The 15217-nt window shown below is 34.0% G+C and overlaps 1 protein-coding gene across 1 annotated transcript in view; it reads right to left on the bottom strand.

The window, feature by feature from the left end:
• Window positions 1-15217, bottom strand: part of LOC118745050 (photoreceptor-specific nuclear receptor) — a 321923-nt gene that overhangs the window by 77393 nt on the left and 229313 nt on the right. The window lies entirely within an intron of this gene.

The raw sequence follows: 15217 nt of genomic DNA, 5'->3' as shown, positions 1-15217 counted from the left end.
ACCGCAGCTGTCAATAATTATCTAACCTTGTATTATTGAATCATGTTCGAGCTTAAACTCTTAAATATCACTCACAACTTTTCTATTGCTTACCACCATCAAACCTTGGGCACAGCAGAGCGCTACCATAGAGCACGGTTGCCCCTTATTTCTTTTTTTGTGTACCAAAAAGAGTACCAACACGTAAAAAATGTGAAATTTGAATAAATTAACTTGAATATTTTTTGATTTATCGAAGATTTGGTATTTCTCTAAATTACCGTTATATGGGATGTGGGCGTGGTTATTGTCCGATTTTAAAAATTTTTGGCCAGTTGGTATGCTGCACCAAAGCTAACAACTGTGCCAAGTTTGGAAGAAATTGGTGCAGCGGCTACCAAAGCATACATATGAAACCATAAGTGGGCGTGGTATCGCCCATTTTCCAAAAATTTTAAATATTCTTATTTAAGTAAATAATCTTTGTAATCATTTACTTTTACTTTACTTTACTTTTACTTTTTAATAATTTACTAAATATCACAGTTTTCGTATTTCTGAAAATTACCGTTATACATATGGGAGGCGTGGTTATTGTCCGATTTTCAGTACTGTCCGTCCTACGACAGAAAGAAGTGCACGTAAAATGTCTCGTTAAGATATTTAAATTTTTACTCGAGTTATCGTGTGCACAGACGGGCGGACGGACGGACAGGCAGACACCGCTTAATCTATTTCTCTTTTCATTCTGATCATTTTTGCATATATGTAATACTTCTATATTGGCAGCATGATTCAATAATACAAGGTTAGATAATTATTGACAGCTGCGGTTTGACACTCCCTTACAAAAGGTTGCATTTACGAAGGACAGAGAAAGGGCAAGAATGCAATCCCTTGTCGCGAAAATGGTAGTAAAAAAGTACGCAAAGTAGGCAATTAGTAGTGAAATTATTTTTGTAAATTCTAATGTATGTGCAAGAAATCTGGCATTTTAAAAGAAATGTTGAACGTAATATTGATATATCTACGTGAATTACGTAATTTATACACTATTTAGCCGTATAAAAACTGCAAAATGACTCAAAATTAAAATAAGACTACTATGAGATTGATGTAAACATCCAATGCTTATGTTTTCATCAGTTAAATATGATTCATATGCATATACAAATAAACATATTGCACAAAAGCTTAAACTTTTATTTCATACCAAAGCTACACTGTTTCCATGTAAATTTGCAAAGAAGCAACACGGTGCCACTGCTAAGGGAGCGGTGCGAGAGAGACAACTGTCAGTTTATCGAACCTTGTATTATTGAATCATGTATTGGCAGTAAGCTAACTTCTCAATGTGTAAGCATTCCGAAATCAAAGCGAGACAGTCTAGTACGGTTTTTGTCAATGTATTGTGTACTTGAGTGCCGTTTTTGTATATGTGTTGTGTACATGTTTATTTATAAACGTATGTGTTCCTTTTCTTTCGTACGTGTTTATTTATATATCTGTACTGTAGTGTTTTCGGACGGTACTAGCTCTTACTGCCAATATAGGACTATTACATATATGCATTTTTGTATACATTTGTCTATATCTATCTCGATTCGTTTTGCCTGTTACAAACAACCGTTATTTGAACAAAGTTATAATACCCTTGTGCACCATTGTGCTCGGGTATAAAAATGTAAGTTAATACTTGTTTACTTAATTAATTGGTTAATTCCAATGATTTGAAAGGTATTCGTAATCTTGTAATGTAATTTGTGCTCTTTTATTTTCATTTTGACGCACTTCAGTGCAGGTTCTTTAAATTCAAGTTGGCTTTCGGTTTTTGGAATTTAAATAAGTTCCCAGCAGTGGCGGATCCGGCGGGGGTTTTGGTTAAACTACGTGTCAGTCGGTAGCGGACCCACGGGGGTGTTTTAATACATAATAATAATAATAGATTGGCGCTTACACATATGTTAGTGTTTGGCCGAGCTTCTCCTCCGACTTGTGGCGTGCGCCTTGATGTTGACACACAAAGCGGAGGGACCTACAGTTTTACGCCGACTCCGAACGGCGATTGTATTTTTATGAGAAGCTATTTTTCATGGCAGAAATACACTCGCAGGTTTGCCATTGCCTGCCGAGGGAGGACCGCTGTTAAGAAAATATATTTTTTGCGGTGTTGCTTTGATCAGGGCTTAAACCTAGGTGCTGATGAGTGAAAGCGCACACTGCTTACCACTACACCACATAGACGCCATATTATAAATACATATGCACCATATTAAAATACCCCCCGTGGGTCCGCCACTGACTGACACGTAGTTTAACCCCCCAAACCTCCCCGCTGGATCCGCCACTGGTTCTCAGCAAAAAAGTGTGTAAAAAAAATACACATGTGTACATAGTGCTTGAAAGCGTGGGCGTGAACAACAATGATGTTTTGCAATTAAGGCAAAATTGAATACGCGCTATCTGACAAGACAATACCTGTAATATTTATTCTAGGTATGTGTTGGAACTATATCCAAACACAAACATACAGACGTACTGATTTTATCAGTACAGTACTGATTTTTCAACTCTTATACTGATTTTATTCATTTCTTCAATCAGTACGCTAATGTCCTGATTTTTCAAAATTTGTTCTGATTTGTAATGAATTTTCAATTCAAACAAAATACTTTAAAATTTTCTCAAGGTTTTTACTTAACGTTGGAACTTCCTTAAACTGTACTGTAAAAAATAAGAAGAAAATAATTTAATTATAGTTGACATGTTCCAGATAACGTTTGATATGCCCAAGAAATGAGTACAACAAAAAGATCAATTGTTTTATAGGCATATCGCCTCGTCGTCACGTACCAGTTGCGATAATATGATGGAGCTTAAATCATTCAAAAAGAAGGCTGTTGTTGTTTTGTCTAGGGTTGTTAGTTATCTTGAAAATAACTTTCATTTTAACAACAACAAATTTGAATATTCGAATGGCTTTTGCCTATAACATAGAATTTTTTTTCTCAATTTACTGACATTGTAAAAGAGTTCTGCATACGAGACATAGAATTAGATACTCTTTTCAGCGAATTCTTAGTCTTTCAAAGTTTTTGCGTAGTTGAAAAAATTAATTTAAGCCATGAGGAAATATAAATGAAGTCCTTAAATAGTGGTATTTTTCCAAAGTGTGAAAAAATATGTAATTTAGTTTTTTTCAATACCACACTCACACGAAGCAACTGAGAGGATCTTAGTTATAGTAGTATAGTTATTTCAAACGGATTTTTAGGACCTACGAAGAATAATCAAAAAATACATTTAGTTTAGAAATGTTTATATTACAAGTAAAAAGAGAAAAACTATGAACTAGTTTCATTACATGAAAAATTTGTACTTTGAATCTTTGACTATTTTATCCTTTCGAGTTTCTAACTCATAAAACTTTAATCGTATAGTTGTAGTAACATTGAACCACAAGATGCATTTTGAAGTTTTCTGGCAGCATTTTCATTCGATCTTCGCGAAGAAAAGCCTTGAATGTACTAAATGTGCGCTCGACGTAAGTTGATACAAGTGGAGCCCAATTTAAATATGGAACGTTTGAAGCATTCATATTATCAGGAATAAGGGCGTTTTTCTCGCCCTTTACAATTTTATCCACACCCCTTATTGTCTCCAAGCCTACGTTAGCTGAGAAAACGGCTTTGAATTTTTCCAACACCAATTTGGCAAGAGGTCCCTGCGCTTCTATAAGCCGCATGGGCATGTGTATATTTTTTAATCTTTACAAAAAAAAATTGCAAATGCTATAATCACTTTTTTAAAGGTAGAAAAGGCAAATATCTTAAAAAAGGCAAAAAAAGGCAACATCAAATGTGTATATATGGAATCAGGGAAAGCTAAATCGTGGACATTCTTAATCGATATCGAGAGATATCTCTTAAGCAGAAAAAAAGGCAATTTCCATGAAATCCGTTCCCTGGTCATAAATATAAAGTAATTTATTGGCTTCTGGGTACAATGATGTGTACACTCATTTTAAAATGAATAACACTTTTATTTTTTATGCACTATATTTTATTCATATACCAAAATATTGTTTAAAACTAGCTCTCTGGCGTAATTGTGCTTTGAATAAAAATGTACTGAAAAGTACTGATTTTTTTTAGCATGAAAAAGTCTAACGTACTGATTTCGCGCATAAAAAATCTGGCAACCCTAACAGCGAAACAATTTGTTATTTTCTAAGTTTTCGAATAAAACTTCACACTTAAATGTAAAACATTCATAATAAACATTTTATGTAGAAAATCCCCGCTACGGCCTTCTTTAGAAAAAATATATTCGTTTAAAATAAAAATAAGCGCAATCGGCCAAATTTTATATAACCCTGCCTGACATGAAAATTTTCTCCGCGATAAGGCTAGTAGCCATTCTGAACAGATTTTTGATCGCTTAGTCAAAAATGGAAACATATACATATATTTGAATTTTAAGAAAACAAGGCAAATAGTAAAATCGGCTAAAAACGGATAATTTTTTTTTACAAAACGGGTAACAAATCGGCTGCCGAAATTTCTCCGCCTGTTTGCTATCGCAACCGGCTAAATCTAGCCGGAAAACGACTAAATTGGCAACACTCACTGTGATAGGTATATTTTACGTTTCTATATAACACATCACCAAATACAAATTTTAACAATAAACTCACGCCATATGAGCTGATATCTGGCAAGAAAGCAAACAACAACAGCGCAAAAACAAACTATTGATCCAGGCTATAATCGACCCTATTATGGTTGTCAATGTCAACGTCGATGTAATTTTTTCGTCATAAAATAGCCCTCATCAGTCCAACTGCGGTTACGCTGACTACAGTAGTTTTGCGACGAACACCTTTCCGCAAAAATACTGTGGTCAGCGTAGCTTGAGTTGGAGTTGGGTGGGCTATTTTTGTAGGAAAAAATTACATCGACGTCGACGTCGACAACCATAATAGGGCCGAATATAGAAAATTACGCAAAAGGAGTGAAGTATATAGACTTCAAAAAACACACCTGCTGGCTTAAGACTTACTATATAAACGCAAAGATAAAACGCTATATGACAGACATGCTCGACCTTTATTATTACACGGAAGTGACAAAGTTTTCATTCAAAAAGAACCTTACGACATGTATTAATTCATTTACGATGGTCTGTACAAAATTAAAAGTATTGGCGGAGTAAATGCAATAGTTGTTGACGAAATCAATAGCAAAGTAAAAACTATACATAAGAATAGATTACGAAAAGCTTAATTATTAAAACTTATTTTTGCGATAATAAGTATTACTAAAAACGTAACATATTTACATAGAACTTTTTTTCGAAAATGCATTCATTTTTAGTTTTATATTGTAGTAGTAAGTCTTAAAGCTTCACTGGGTACCCAGGCTTAAAATTGCAAAAAAATTTACACTAAGTTAAATTAAATTGAAGTCCATTTAAAGTAGTAAATCTAAACAACAAAATAAAACCTCTAATTGTTAAATAGTAAAACAGCCTGTTAAATTGAAATAGAGATAAAATAATTGAAATCTATGGTTATAATAAAATTGTTACAGGCCGATGTCTGTACCTACATTATAGAAATTAAAGAAACATTAATATGGATGGTCTTTATAAGAGCAAGCGAAGCCAAATGAACAATTTTTAGAATTTATGTCTGATAAAATTGATACGATAAAGTAAATATTGCAATATGTCTGACAAAAGAAAGAGGTTTACAAAGGCTTACAGCTGAAAATATTTTTGTGGAAAGTTGCCACCTGTTTGATAACTTTTATTCAATTTAATTGATAACATGAGTTAAATATTGCAATATTGGCATCAAACTAAAGAGGTTGGGAAATTTTATTGCCGAAAATATATTTAGGGGGGTTGCCACCCGTTTTAAAAATTTTGTATTTATTGAAATTGGTAAAATAAATGAAATATTACAATACGGATATTAAACTAAAGACGTTTAGAAAGCTTACTTTCGAAAATATTTTTGGAGCGGGTTTCCACCTATTTGAAAAATTTAATTCAATTAAATTGATAAGATAAGCTACACGATAGCCAAATAAACGATTTTTACAATTTGGTCTGTCTGCCTGAGTGTGCGCATCACGCAAAAACTAATGTATGGAATTAATTACGGTTTTCACTGATGTACATATTGCTAAATGTCTAACTGAAAAAAATAAAACCCAGTGCTTCGTTGTTTATATTTAGAATTACCACGGCACTCTTCTCAAAATTTGGCCTTGATATGGCCAAAAACTTGGTTTTATTGACATTTAATTTAAGTTGGGTTGTTAACACTTGCTTGGTTATCAGGTTAACTGGTTAAAAATTATTATTCTGTGGTGTATGTTATTGTTGCAAACTGTTTAAAAAATATAACAACATAACCAGATAAGCAGGCAAGCGTGAACAACCCAAGTGTGTTCAATCAGAACCAATCGTCCTTCTTTGGAATTTCTCTGTGGATGGTGTTCGTTTCGTTATTGCTGCCAAAAAATGAAATCTTACACGCGACGGTTTTACAATTTCATATAATTTTCTGTACATTGTATTTCACTAAACTATCTACTAAACGGCTGCAACAATTTGGTTCATATTTGGAACATATACCAGCACCTTAAAAGTAAATATTCCGACCACAAATTTACTCGGTAGGTGGCGCTGGGGTCGGGATATTCCTAAAATTCGTATACAGAAGAAACGTAAAAAATCTATATATCTCTAAAACCAATTACACTGAAAAACTCAAACTTAACACGCACGGATGCATAAATTGCAAATGCTCTTTAGCACAAACACTTATAGGGCGTGAAAACCTTATTGTTTCAACATGAAAAAGTCAAATATAAATATCTAGACTTACAATTGTATGCGCATTTCGAACGCTCGCATGGCGATCATCTTCAGCCCTGTAGTGCTGGTTTCAATGTTTGTGTTCAAAATGTATTACTTAAGCAATTATATAATATACAATTCTGAAAACACTCTACTTATGGTGAAAACTGATAGGAATTGAAAAAGCGATTGGGCTTCTTAAGCGCTGTATTGAAAATCGGACTTAACCCACGGGCACCACCAACGTAACGGTAATTTTAAAAAACTCAAAGCTAGCTATATTTTAGGAAGAGTAGGTTTTGCCCGATTTCAAAAACTATTCAAGACGGTACTTAAAGAGGCTAAGCACAATGTGTATATCAAATTTGGCTGAGGTCGGGCAAGTAGTTTTTGAGATACACATATATCACATAACGCCACCCCATTTTCCTGAAATTTATTGAAAAACTACTTTTTTGCTAAAGAGCGATTGTATACATATATCAATTCTGAATAAATACTGATAACTCTTTAGCCACATGCTTAAAAAATCTGAAATTACGGTACATACTCACGTAAAACTTCAAGGCTGTATTTAACCAATTTGCGCTCTCTGTACTATATAAACGACACCATTTCAACCCACGTCCAAAAGTTTACTATTATTATTATTATTAGATAAATACGTATAACTGGGGATACCGGATTTGGACACTTACAAATCGACTTTTCGCATTAGAAGTGGTCCACATCAGGGTTGTTGGGAATATTCGCATTCGCATTTACTACCGCGGAGTTTCCGCATTAATTTTAACATTCGCATTCGCAAAAATCAATGCGGATCTTTTGCGAATGCGAATATTGAAGGAACCGAAAATTACAGTTATTTTTTTACGAGTTAAACTTGACGAAATAAAAGTACTTTCCGGATAATGAACAAACCGCTTATCCAAATTAAACAAGTTTGGTATCGAATGAAAGAGGACTTAAATAGCTTTGAAATGTCTAAGAGGAAAGCCACACATTAGAATTATATTTCAATAAAAAATGTTAATTAATTACCATAGAACAAACATTGGGTCAGGTACATGAATTTCTTTAGTATTAAGTTATAAAAAAATATAAATACATAGAGGTGGTAAACTTCGTTCGTTATTTTTGTTTAAAAGCTATTTCCGTTCTCTTTCATATGATACCAAATTTATTTAATTTGGATAAGCGGTTTCTTTATTATCCAGATAGGACGTTTATTTCGGAATAAAAAATATTACACCAAATTTAACTCGTAAAAAAATGACTGTTTTTTACGGTCCCTGGATATTGAGCAAGTGCACAGACGTATATCTAACCAGTCACAGAAGAAAGCATTAAAAATGAGTTACAAAAACTAAAATCGAAAAACGGTGATGACGTGACAGGTTCTCCAAATTCTGAAACAATCAAAAGAATGAGAATGAAGAATTCTTGTTGCAGGTGTTTAAACAACGATTGTGCCGTGATGCTAGATGGTGAAGATGAAAGTCAGGAGGATACATCCGACATTTGCTGTCGCGATGAAATTCTCAAAAAGTAATTATTGCACCGCAATAAAAATAAATAAATATAACTGAAAGCCCTCGCAACTGGTGCAGTGTCAATCGAAAAAAATATACAATTTTGCCAAGTTTCAAGTTTTTCAAGTTTTTCGCCTCGAGCGAGTAGTTACGACCCTTCAAAAAGTTTTTATTAAGTACAATGTTCCAATTTTTAAATTCAAGTACTAAAAAAACATTCAGTCTTATCATGAGTTTAATTTTCGCCGAAACGGTTCACTTTTCACATTTGGTTTTCATGCACATATTTACTATTGGCAGAATAAAAATTTTCGGGTGATTTTTTTTCAGGCAAAACTAAGGATAAGGCAGATTATTAAAAATTATTAACCTTTCCATTTTTTATTTACCTAAATCACCGAATTTACCCACCTAAATTATTTATTAAAAATACATGACATCCGCATTCGCATACGCATCCGCGGATGTTAGCTTTTAAACATCCGCTTCCGCATTCGCATCCGCGGATGTCTAAAATTCCACATTCGCAACATCCCTAGTCCACATGAAAAGCTGTGATTTTTTTTTTTAATATTGCACTTTGCCCTAAAATATCTGCTATTATAAAGTGGAAAAAGAGTAAATTAATCAAATATTAACAGTGAGTATAAGGGTTTATTATTTGATGGATTTATACAGATATTTCTTTAGCTGTCGTTTTTTTTAGTACAACGGGCATATCTATACTAATATATAACATTTTTTGAAAGCCGTTTTTTTCTGTTCGAAAGCTTGAGAACAGCCGTACCGATTTTTCGAAGTTTTGGACACCTATTTTCGACATTCCGAGCATGGTTATAGACTAAAAATAATATGAATATGTCATGGGGGCGTGGCACTATGGGGCCAGAGCGGCTAAAAGTAGTAAAAACGGATTAGCAAAATATGCAGCTAACTCAAACCACAAAGAATTTTTAATAAAAATGCACATTTGCAATCATGACACGAGCTTAAAGTAGGACCAATGCGAAAAAAAAAAATTTGTAAGAAAAAATTTTGATTTTGTAGCAATTAATTTGAATTAAGTTTTACACTTGTGCGGATATATATCAAGCCAATCTGAATGATGAGAAGTTTTTGAATATATCTGTGGTCAAACATTGCTTAAAATTTGTATAAATCTTTAGAAATGTATAAAACAGTTTACTTTGAAATTCTACATAATTTTGTGAGTGTAAAATGTTTAGAGTGCTTACTTTAAAATAGTATATTTAAAAACTACCTAGGAAGCGAGCTAAATTATACTTAGGACAAGTAAACATTAAATATACGGGTCATATCTCAAATAGTTCCAGCTGCGAAGAACTGCGAGTTCAGCTTCTATTCTTCCTTTTATAGACCCACCTCCTGTAAGATTTATTAAATTTTTATTGTAGAGCTGAAAGGAAAGACTCTGATATGTACATAAAATAATGAATAATATGCAATATAAAGTAGAAATTAAAGAAAGTGTAGATATTAATGGCTCGCCAATCTATTAATCACAATCAACATTCAGCCAAAAATGGGCGCTTCTCTGGACGAGATCCGTTTTCGATGGCAAGAGTCCTGCTTGCCTTAGCTCAGCTTTTGTTTTATAAAAAGTAGGTAAAATTGAAAGTTTCAGCGTAAATACGTAGCGTGCACATAATTTAGTATGCAGGTATTGTAAATGTTTTCGTTTTGTCATTTTTAAAATGAAGAAATAGGAACTTCTTTAGAAATCAAATAAATGTGCCTGTTAATATTCTCCAAAATTCATAAAATTTAGTACTTGGAGCCAAAAAAGTTGTGTAGGAGGTAGGCGTCGTAATAAGAAATTCTTTATTATCTTCCAAGTTGGAAAATTTGGCTTAAACGAGCAGGGCACACCAAATTTCATCATAAAAGATTTTGTTTGTGCCTTTTATTCTGGATGATAATGTAAACCGATTTTGACGATCTTTCAAATTCAAGCTTTTCTCGTTAAAACCAGCATATGCTCTGAATTTCATCAAAATCGCATAACATTTATTATTTCCGCCCACAAGAGCTGTGTGCGTGGTAGTACGTTGAATTTTACCATTTTCCACATTTCTTCATTGCTAAGTGCCAAACAGCACTGTGCGTGGCACCTCCCATACAAACTGAATTTTTCAGACTGCATATGAAGAGAAGTTTGCAGTAGATGCAGTAGAATACTAGAACTTGATATGGAGATAGTATATGAAATCAATCCTATACTAAGTAGAAAATTGGCAGTTATTGGAAAAGGGGGCGTGGTCCTCCTTTACATACTGAAACTTATATAATACATAATTCTGCTGGGATTTATAGATCATACAAGTGGAACTATCATACAGAATATCTCTAGAGGTATTTGAGGAAGGATACGGAAATGATTTGTGGAGATTTATGCTAGCAATACTTTACTTTAAGAGAAAAAAGTGAGTTAGTTGAAAAGAGAAGCTTTCTCGTAGTTGAGAGTAGTCTTGCAATTACGTATAACGATAAAATGTTAAAAATCTGGCCTGTGTGTGACATGATGATTCAGAGTTTTTGTCAAAAACGTCAGGTAGTTTCTGAAGCAATTTTCTAGAACTCTATATATAGTTATTTCTTAACATTTCGATTATGTTTTGCTGCTAAAACTGGGTGATAGCAAGTTATGAAGGTTATTACTAAGTCTTTGACATATATTGTGGAAAAATCATTGGAAGCTCATGAGATCATCTAGGATATAGAGTTGTCAAATCGCTGTTATCAAAAATGTGAGGTGTTTATATTCGTAGTAAGAAATGGTGGTGGGTTATGAATCTCCACATACATGCTTGATATGGGTATATCTAACCGGTGGAGTCGACAAGTTTTGTCGAGCGAAGATTATTTTCGACCAATTAGCTATTAGAAGACACATTGTTCGAATAAAACTACCCATCCGGTTCTATTGTAGCAGATCCAAACCCAAGGCATAACGGACATAACCCAGGCTAGTTACCTAAGCAGCTAAACTGTGTTTTGTGTCATGAGGTTATAATATGGCAATGTACGGGATGCAAAAAAACGTTATGCCTTGTCAAGTAATATTTTAAAAATTAACACACATAAGTGCCCGCTGTACTAAAAAAAGTACACTCCCAAAAGTTAACTTTTGAGCTTCTTTCGTTAATTTTAATTCCTTAGTTTGTTTAAAATGGCTTTTATGATCACATAAATAAAATTAGATATAATAATATTCCAACCGTTTTTGCTTGGGCGTAAATGGGTTAAGAAAAGTCGCCTAAATTAGACAATTTTTATGCGATTTCAATAAGTAAGGTATCAGTTTATTTGAAAATATATTTAATTTTAGATAGTACTTCATATTTTGAAATTGTAGAAATTATCCATGGTCAAAATTTAAAAAATTAAGAGAAATATGGGTATTTTTGTAATTTACCCGATAAAAAATCCCAACAACCCTAGTCCGGCAATCGATTATTATATATCATTTTAAAGGCCTATACATCCTCTTCTCAGATCATATTCGATCTTTGAAATCTAATCAAAAATAGTTATTCAAAAACTCATAAACCTACAAAATCCCATTTTCTGACATAAATCGACTAGTCGCGGCCTCTAAATGACCTTTGAAAAATCTATAAGAATAAGCAATGATATTTCTCATAAAAACGAATAAAATTAGGGTAAGGGGTTTTGAAATTTCCAAAAAGAAGAATATTCGATGGGCACCCTAATGTACATACATACATATATATCAGTGGCGCAGCCCGGATTTGGTGAAGGGGGGAGAGGAATATGGAAGGAACATGAAGGAAAAGTGCAAACAAAGTTTCTCAACGACGTTTCTAAACAATGTTTCTTCATGTTTATTTGCACCAAAATGCTCCAACAGCCGCGGCGTTTTTGGTAAAAAGAAACGCTTTTTGGTAAAAATGAAACGGCAGTTTCAGATTCCTATTGATGGTATAAATATTTGCATTTTGCACTTTTACTTATTTTAAATGCTGCTCTGCAACCACCAACTTCACATTGAAAAAAAAACGTTTAAAATCGCCAACCTGAGAAAACTGAGAAATTACTTTTCTATATACAATCCAGACTTTTAGAAAAATTTGGCTTCATCAATTCCCCAGCCGACTGCCGAACAGTATAATTCAATTAGTTAATAATTATTATATTATTTCCGCGTACTTAATATTTCTGAAAATATATTGTTCTAAAAAGCCTTAAAAGGAAGCAATTTTAACTTTGTGGTACTTCCATCTCTTTTTCGGCACTATTTTCGCAGTCCATTAGGTACAATTAGAAATTTTGAAATTCCATCCCTGGCTGATATACACAGACACAGATTACATGAAATGAGACTCAGCATCCAGCCAATCAGAGCATCCCATGATTTTGTGCTCTAATTTGGCAGCGCTAACACACCATGGGGAGCTAAACAAAAAGGCCATGGGGGCTTTTTCCCCCTGTCCCGGAGTTCTCAAGGGGACCCCTGCTCAGACTCCAGAGTATATTTCATAAGATGTTGATAAATCGCAAATCACAAAACAAGTGAAATATTATTTAATTTTGTGCAATTTATAAGTTCAGTTAAACTCTTTGAAATCATCCACTTTTTTAAGCCTTTCTATCTAGGGGCACAAAACTATGAGAAAGGATATGAATTTTTGAATAGAGTCGGCATGCCTGGTGAGCAGACAGCATTCGAAAAATGTGCAAACAGTTATTTGCGATATGTCCGACGAGATTTAAAATGAAATGATGCACTTAAAACTGTTTATAGGGAGAATTTTGCTGAAAATTCTAAGGATTATCTCCATTTGACCTTTTAAATGCCATCACAGCTAAAAATTTAGACACAATGTACCCAAACACCTGTATCGCTTTGCGAATGATCTGCACATTGCTAGTATCCGCCGATCGATCCTTCAATGTTATATTAAGGACATAAAAACTATCATCGTTCTTGTTCAACCCAGAGTCGAGTTTCAGGATTGGGCCACGTTATGTGTGTTAGCAAGGAAACTCGACTTCGCTGCTATCATCAAAGCCTTTGCCTCAGCTAAAGCCAGGAAGGCAAAATTCTGTGTTTAGAGGTTTTGTAAATAAAAATGTGCGGTTCATTAAATATTGAGGATGTATTGCAAAATGTATTTGTGAATACTTTTGATATTTCTGCTAGTTTGCGTTTATTAACTATTGCTTTATATCGCCCTCTGTGAGCGTAATTCTATCTATTTTTAAATTCTTCTTCTTATTGATAATTATCGGCTAGAAAAGTAAAGAAACAAAGCTAATGCTTGCTGTTAAATTTTTCACTAGCCTTGCCGGATAAACAATTTTTAATCACCTGATAGCTGTAAAAAATTTATTTATTTATTTAAATTATTCATTGAAATTGCTGCGGTAGTTACTTCTTTATCGGAAACTTCGTATCTCTATAAATTACAATTTTATGGGAGGTGGGCGGGGTTATTGTACGATTTAAAAAATTTTCAACAGGTTTCGTAGTTTAAGCCATGTTCGTACCCAGTTTGGTGCGGGTTTCAGATGTGGCTACAAAAATTTCATAATTTTATCATTTTATTCCAAAATTCTACTACAATTCCAACTTTATGTATGTAGGTCTTTATGAAGTCTTGAGAATGACGATAACCCGAGAGGCCTGAAGGTAAAGAATTTTACCTGAGATTACGACTCCGCGCAATAATACATGCTCATAAACACACAATTTTTGTAATTCAGCTTTTTGGGAGCAGTCGATCAATTGAAGAAACGAAGAGAAAAACTGGTAATTTCGCGACTCATATGTATGTACATATGTGTTGTATATTAAAATTAGTTTGTATTTAGTTTAAATGAGTTTGAGTCAGTACGTAAGTGCCTTATTGTGGCATTACTTAAAAAAACTATGGGGAAACTCTCCAATAAAGGCGTTGGTTAAAGGGGTGGTGGGCGGAAGGGGAGGGGGCGTGGCAGAAAGTAGTTATGTACAAAAATACCGTGGATGGCGTAAGCGGTTTCGGCCCCCTTTATTTCGCAACACAGAAAGGAGAATTCTACTTAGTAAGGGTTATAATACTTAAGCGCGGCCGAAGGCCGCTTACGCTCAAACTTCTTCGCAAAAATACTGTGGATAATTGCTTGTTGGGTTAACCACCCGCCTCTTTTTCATTCGGTCATTTGACAGTTCAACGTTAATAACTATTAGCTGCAAATCGCATCGATTATGTGATTTTTTTACATATTGTTGTTATTATCGCTAACATAAACTTAAACAATTAAATTATACATTTTAGTACAATTCCAAGTATTTCCTTTGCTAAAAATAGGCGTAAACGCAAGTGCAGGTAGTGATTTTTGTCCATTTTTCTAAAGGGTCCCTAGGGACCTGCAGTTGGCCTAGGTGGTCGGCGGTTGCATTTTTGTGAATGGCGGTTCATGCCCAGTCCTCGTTCGCCCACCGTCCCTTTAACCAACGCCCTTATTGGAAAGCCAGTCCAAAACTATAATTGATGGAGGTGTCCAGCATTCAAAAACGTGGCTAAATGCCCAATTGGAGCTATGTTGCGAAAGTAAGACATTTCTAGATACATAGTCCATGAATAAGCGTGTTCAAGCCTTTGTAGTAGTACTACGGGTTGCGTTACCACCTGACCCTTTATTTCATTGGTATTCAGTGATTGAACTCTATTAAAAATATCAGGCAGGCAAATACAGCTAAGTTAATGTTGTGAGATAACTATTCGCGTAACAATAACATAATTAACTACATACATATGTACATATGTAGTACATACGAGTACAATATGAATGTATAAATAAGTATCAAC

Source organism: Rhagoletis pomonella, unplaced genomic scaffold (assembly GCF_013731165.1).
Source record: "Rhagoletis pomonella isolate Grant_MI unplaced genomic scaffold, Rhpom_1.0 Rhpom_scaffold_00008, whole genome shotgun sequence".
NCBI lineage: Eukaryota > Metazoa > Arthropoda > Insecta > Diptera > Tephritidae > Rhagoletis > Rhagoletis pomonella.
This window is presented reverse-complemented; position numbering and strand designations above follow the sequence as displayed.